This window comes from Rattus norvegicus, chromosome 10 (genome assembly GCF_021556685.1).
Source record: "Rattus norvegicus strain SHRSP/BbbUtx chromosome 10, alternate assembly SHRSP_T2T, whole genome shotgun sequence".
NCBI lineage: Eukaryota > Metazoa > Chordata > Mammalia > Rodentia > Muridae > Rattus > Rattus norvegicus.
In genome coordinates this window covers 70776858-70784091 of record NC_141543.1, presented here as the reverse complement: position 1 = coordinate 70784091, position 7234 = coordinate 70776858, and the positions used below count along the sequence as shown (strand labels likewise).

At 43.3% G+C, this 7234-nt stretch overlaps 1 pseudogene; it reads right to left on the bottom strand.

Moving 5' to 3' along the window:
• Positions 1–5755: 5755 nt before the first annotated feature.
• Positions 5756–6580, bottom strand: Stmnl-ps1 (stathmin like, pseudogene 1; annotated as a pseudogene).
• Between the last annotated feature and the right edge of the window lie 654 nt (positions 6581–7234).

Sequence of the window (7234 nt, the reverse complement as noted above, 5' to 3'; positions counted from 1 at the left end):
CCTCCTCCCTCCTCCCCCTCCTCCTCCCCCTCCCTCTCCTCCTCCCCTTCCTCCCCCCCCCTCCTCTTCTCTCCCCCCCCGTTTTTGGGTATGTGCTTGCTTCCATGTGTGCGACCACACACGTGTGGTGTGGGTATATGTACATGTGGTGTATGCGGAAGTCTGAGATTGGAAGTCCGAGTAGGAAGTATCTTTGACTGTCCTTTCCACTTTATTCATTGAGGCAAGATGTCTCAGTCAAAACCAAGACTGGCCGATAGCTCGTCTTGCTTGCCAGCTTGCCCTGGGGGTCCCCCACCACTGTCTCCTGAGGTTAGGATTATAGGAGAGCTGCCATACTCTACCTACAGCCCACTGGGTTCTGGGAATCAGAACTCTGGTTTTCATGCTTGGACATCAAGCACTTTAACCATCAAACTGTCTACCCTGATCTTTCTCTTCTCTTGGGACTCGAACCCATAAGAGACCCCACGATCTCATTTATCCTTAATCACCCCCTTCCATGTTCTCTCTCCATATCCAGTCCAATTGGGAGGCAGAGTTTTAGCTTATGGGTTAGTGGGGCAAGTACACAGACCACAACACAACTCAAAGAGAAGTAAAATTTGGATGTAAAATGATTAATTGGGGGTGGGGTGTTGTATTTTCCTTAAGCCTTAAGATATTTGCAGTCACAGTTACATGTGATTTTAAAATCTTTCCCTTTTCACTTATCTTTCAAGCATTTTCCCATACTGCTATGTTTTTCTTTTTTTCTTTTCCTTTCTACAGTTTTAATAACTGTCATTTGTAAAGGCGACAGTGTGTTCCTGGTGCTATTCTGGTATTATTTCTGGCCTTTAAATATGCTGTCTCTTATTACTGTGCATGTGCGTGAATGTAGGGATGTGCACATTATATTTTGTGTGGAGGTCAGAAGGCAGCTTTCACGGGTCCCACTGAACTCAGGTTGTCAGGCTTGTGTGGAAAGCATCTTCACCCGCTGAGCCACCTAGACGGCCTACTAGCCTTTATCTTAACTAGTTTGCCTCTGTTAGCCAGCCAGCAGTGATCCTAGCCCTGCATCTCTGTCACCATTGCATCTGACTGCCAGTGGCCAACCTTAAAACCACACATCAGTCCTCATGAATCCTGGTCATCCAACACAGAAAGAGATGTGAGACTAAAGACTGCTTTTCAGGTCTCTCCTCCATCCCTGACACACATTGGAAGGGAGCGGTCTTGCTCCTTGGCCAGGCATGGGAGGTTGTCACGATCCAATATTTCTTTTCTTTATTTATAGAAAGCTCTGTAGTTTTGGTAATTAAAGTTAGTAGAGAAGACCTTATTTATATAGTATAGTACTTTACCCCTGTAAAAATGGGGGAAAATTGTTTGAGGCTGAGAGATGCCTCTGCAGTTAAGAGCATTTGCAGCTCTTCCAGAGGAACCAAGTTTGATTTCCACCCCACATGCCAGGCATCTAATGACTGCCTGTAACTACAGCCTCAGGGAACTTCTTCTGGTCTCTAGGGACAACCCATAAACATACAACTAAATGGAGATAAATATAAATAGTTTGTTGATGGTTTGTTGTGTTGTTTTTGAGACAGGTCTTTCTACATAGTCCCTCCAACCCAGGCTGGCCTCAAAAATCACTGCCTCTGTCTCCTGAGTGTGGGATTAAAGGCTTGCACTACCATGCCCAGCTACGAATAATTTTTAAAACATTAAATGTAACATTTCTAAATCTAGACAATCATGCTGTGGTCCCCTTTAACTTAAGATGGATATTTTCCACTTCTCTCTTTCATGCGTTGTTTCTATCTGAACCTTCCAGAATCAGCTAGGTCCCACAGCTAGGTCCCTCACTGTCCTGACATGCCATGACCATCTCACCTTACTGCTTTGTGCAGATGCCTTTCCTTGGATTGGAATTTCTTCCAGGTTGCATTATTAAAATGTATCTATATGTATCTTTATTTGCTACATATGTCTTTATTTGATACATGTATCTTTATTTGTACCTATATCTATATTTGATCTTCCATCTAGATACCCCCCACCCCCCAAGTCACTACGTCCCTTAGCATGGAGCCCGGAGTCCTATTATGTCATATCAGGAAATGAATGGCATCTGATTCATATGGCTGTTAAGAGAAAGGCCATTTGTAAAAGTAGCCTCACTGGGCCTGGACATAATCACTTTAGAATGCTCAGTTACAGCATTGATGGGGATTGAGGATGGGGCTCTGGAAATGTTTGTTGAATTAATTTCAGTCTTTGTTCAGAAGGGTCAATGGCTTTTCTGTCTTCTCTTGGTCTCTAATCTTTTGATTAGAACTTCCTTCAGTACTTGTTCTACTTCCTGTCCCACTCAACACAGTGAGAAACCCGGGATGGTTAAGTTTCCCACTGGGCAGGAACTAGTTCTGCTCCTAGGGCCCAGCACCTCTTTCTTAGATCCAGTTTCTTGGGATGTGATTGAAGTTTCTAGAGCATCCTGATTCACCGGAACCTTCTCAGGGCTGGTGGGACCAGTCAGGGGCCCCTGCCCACAGTCAGACACTCCACTTTCTCTCGTCAATCCTGCTCCTGGCTTCTGAGGAGACCGTGTGCTATTTGTCTAAATACTTAAATACTATTTGTCTAAATACTTCATTAGACTAAAGACTTAGTCTAATGAAGTGTTACAGACAGCAGATGTCATCCTCATATCCGAGCTGATTCGCTGAAACTGACAAGATAGGAAATGGGTATGAATTTAACCACCATTAGGTGCCCAGCAAGTTTGACTATAATTAAAACACTGGGGCCCATGAGATGGCTTAGTGAGTAAAGGCACTTGCTGCCAAGACTTAGGACCTGGATTTGATGTCTGGGAATTACATGGTAGACAGAAAAAACCTACTCATGCAAACTGTACACACACACACACACACACACACACACACACACACACACACACACACGTACACATACACACCAAATAACTGAAAACATAAAAATTAAATTTTTAAAAGTGTTTAATAGAGTGTTTTAGAAGAAAAGCAACTAGGCATCTACAGAATTTTTTTTTTCTTTTCTTTTTTTTCCAGAGCTGGGACCGAACCCAGGGCCTTGTGCTTGCTAGGCAAGCACTCTACCACTGAGCTAAATCCCCAACCCCAGAATTTTTTTTATTTATTTAGAACTTAAAGTTTTTTATTTTGAGCTAGTCAGTGGTGGTGCACACCTTTAATCCCAGCACTCGGAAGGGAGAGGCAGATGGACCTCTGTGAGTTCAAGGCCAGCCTGGTCTACAGAGTTCCAGGATAGCCAGGGCTACACAGAGAAAGCCTGTCTCACAAAAACAAAAACAAAAACAAAAATGTGTACTGAGTTTATACTTTTTCATAAAGTACTTGTATAATGTGTCACATTCATTCATTTCGGTTTGTATTTTGGTATGTTGATGGTTTGAGTGAGAATGTCCCTCACCGGCCCAGATGTTTGAACACTGGATCCTCAGTTGATGGCATTTGGGTTTGGTTTAGAAGGTGGGGCCTTGCTGGAGGAATATGTCGCTGGGGGAGAGAGTTTGGGCACTAAAACCTTGTGCTAATTCCAGATCAGTGTCTCTGGTTTCTAATTGCATTTGAGCCCTCTGCTTCCTGCTCCTGTCACCACCATGCCTGTCAAGATGGACGCTCAACCCTCTGGAACCATAAGCCAAAATAAAGTCTTTCTTCTGGAAGTTGCTTCTGGTCCTGGTGTTTTATCCCAACAGTGGGAAAGGGGACTAATGCAAGATGGTCACCTTTGAAAAATTATTAAAGCTGGGTGTGATGATGCAAACTTTTAATCTCAGCATTCAGGAGCCAGAGGCAGGCAGAACTCTCAGTTCAAGGCCAGTCAGGGCTACAGGGTTAGCAGATAAGACCCTGTCTCCTCAAAAATGAAAAAGAGGGGTTGGGGATTTAGCTCAGTGGTAGAGCGTAAGGCCCTGGGTTCGGTCCCCAGCTCCCCAAAAAACGAAAAAGAAAGTTGTTGCTGATTGTACAAATTCAATGACTTTGTGTATTGTATTTTCTGCATTTAGTAACTTGCTAAACTGTTGTTAAAATCAATAATTTGTCTATGATTTCCAGTGGTTTCTGGTGACTATGGCATATGTGGAGAATAGGTATCCATTTTTTCTGGTTCCTATAAGAGGTATGCAGTGTGCCACTGACAAGAGAGTTTGCCTGCTGATGAACCTTTGAAGCTTAAGGAGGTTGTGTTTCAGTGGACAAAGGATTCATATTTGTATCTCTCATGAATGAAGAATAAGATTAATTTAAATCTTTTATTTATTGAGATACAATGATTTTTCTAGTAATTAGCTATTCAATGTAGAAATGATCTTGTCTACCTGTGACAAATACAATTTGGTCAGGTGTCAATTCTTTGTTTCAGAGACAGAATCTCACTATGTAGCCCTGATGTCCTGGAACTCACTCTGTAGACCAGGTTGGCCAGGTCAGAGCTCCTGAGTGCTAGGATTAAAGGTGCACCACACCAGCTTTCTTTTTAGGTTGTGTGTGTGTGTGTGTGTGTGTGTGTGTGTGTGTGTACATATATGTGTGAATAGAGGTGCCTGCAGAGGTCAGAGTATGGGATCCCTCTGGAACCAGAGTTGTAGGTGGTTGCAAGCCATTTGAGATCTGGACATTGAACTCTGGGAGAGCAGTATATGCTTTTAACTCCTGAGCCGTCTCTCTAGCCCCCAGTTTCTCTCATTCAGTACTTTTTATTTTTGAGATAGGGTCTCTATACAGCCCTGGCTGTCCTGGAACTTGTTGGCCTCAAACTCACAGAGATCTACCTGTCTCTGCCTTCTGACTAAAGGCATACACTGCCATGTTGGGTTATAATGTTAATTTTTTTAAAAAGATGTATTTTTATTTTAAAATTAGGCATATGTGCATATAGTGCCCATGGAGGCCAACCGTAGCAGATCCTCTTAGAGCTGGACTTGCAGACAGCTATGAGCTGCCCGATATGGGTGACAGAAAGTGAACTCCAGTCCTCTGGAAGAGCCACATGCTCTTTACCACTGTGTCATCTCTAGCCCTACAATGCTAATTTAAAAGTGCTTTCATTTAAAAGTTGTTATTGCATTTATTTATTTATTTATTTATTTATTTATTTATTGTGTGTGTGTGTGTGTGTGTGTGTGTGTGTGTGTGTGTGTGATGGTGTGCATGTGAATGAAGGCCAGAGGATAACCTGTAGGATCCATTTTCTCCTTCCACTATCTAGGTTTCAGGGGTTGAACTCAGGTCATCAGATTTGGTGGCTTTCCCACTGAACCACCTGGCCAATCCTACACAGTTATTGCTAATTGTCTTAGCCACTGTTCTACTGCTCTGAAAAGACACCACGACCAAGGCAAGCAACTCTTATAAAAGGAAGGGTTTAACTGGGCGTTTCAGAGGGTCAGTCCATTATCATCATGGTGGGAAGCAGACAGACAGACATGGTGCTGGAGCAGTGGCTGAGAGTTTTACATCTTGATCCATAGGCAGCAGGGAGAGAGAGAGAGAGAGAGAGAGAGAGAGAGAGAGAGAGAGAGAGAGAGAGAGAGAGAGAGAGAGAGAGAGAGAGAGAGAGAGAGATGGGGTGGGAGCGGGAGAGACACACATATGCACAGACATTGGGCTTTTCCACCTTCAATGAATGACACAACAAGGCCACACCTTTTTTTTTTTTTTTTTTTTTTTTTGCACTGTGTAGTTTATTAACCATTCAAGTACAGTGGCATCTAGTGAGATTGGGACAGAATTGGGATCTCAAAGTGAACAGATACTCAGCATCTAATGGGTTGGAAGAAGCCACTACATACTCTTCACGAACGTCTTCCACAGCCAATACAGCACTAGCCATTAACCCAGCACACCGAGTGTGCCCGAGTGGAAAAGATGCAACGAGAAAAATAGCTAACACTTTAAAAAAGAGCAAAACACTTTCAGTTTCTCCCCTTGAGCCCCTAAAACATCTCACGGTCTGGATCTACCTATACGGTTCTACGTCAGCTTCTAGAATATTTGTCAGGCGGGAAAAAGTAAATGGCACCGGCCAGTACAGTCTTTGGATATTTAGGAAGGGGTCGGGGAGAAAGTCAGTTCTCGGAACACCTTAGTCAGCCTCGGTCTCGTCCGCAGGGTCTTTGGATTCTTTGTTCTTCCGCACCTCTTCAACGTGCTTGTCCTTCTCTCGCAAACGGTCCAGCTTGGCAGCCATTTGCGCCTCCCGGTTCTCTTTGTTAGCCTCCATTTTGTGGGTCCGTTTCTCCTCTGCCATTTTGCTGAAGTTGCTCTCCTCAGTGGCTTTCTGAAGCACTTCCTTTTCATGCTCCCGCTTCTCAGCAAGCTGCTTCAAGACTTCTGCTTCATGAGACTTGTGTCTTCTGCAGCTTCTAATTTCTTCTGAATTTCCTCTAGGGAAAGATCCTTCTTCTTTGCTAGGGAGGGAGGGTGGGGGAGGGGGAACTCAGGGACAGACTGTTTTGACCAAGGGTTGAGAATCAGCTCAAAAGCCTGGCCGGAAGCTCTTTCGCCTGAATATCAGAAGATGCCATGTCGAACAGAAGACAAGAGACAAGAGATTGGCTGTACACTCTACACATTCCACTGGCAAGGAAAGCCCTGCTCGGTTGGAGCCGCCTGGCCACACCTCTAATTCTTCCCAAATACTTCATAAACTTGAGACCGAGCGTGCAAATAACCGAGCTATAGAAGCCACTCATTCTAACTCCCACACTAACCTGCGGTTTGCGTCTGTTCATCAGTGAGATGTCTGATTTCCACCTGTGCATTGCCCTTGTCCATCGTGGGCGTAAATTCATGCTGGCCTGCTGGGATGAACATTAGTGTTTCACCTTTCCTGGGGTGTGAAAGAGCTTCCTTGTTTTTAGAATGATGGCTCAAAGTTATTATTAGTCAACTGCAAACTAGCTCAATTTCCTTAGTAGTTGTTATTTCTTTATAGATCTTCTATTTTCCTATGAATTTGTTCATGTCTTTTTTAGTTTTCAAACTTGTTGGCATATAATTGTTTACATATTCTCCATCTTTTCAATCCATGTTGCTTATTCTTTTTCTAATTTTGAGAAATCTGGTAGTATTATTAACCTTCGTGTGTGTGTGTGTGTCTGTGTGTGTCTGTGTGTGTACGTATGTGCTTCAATTACATATAATAAATTATATATACATATATATACATATAATTATAT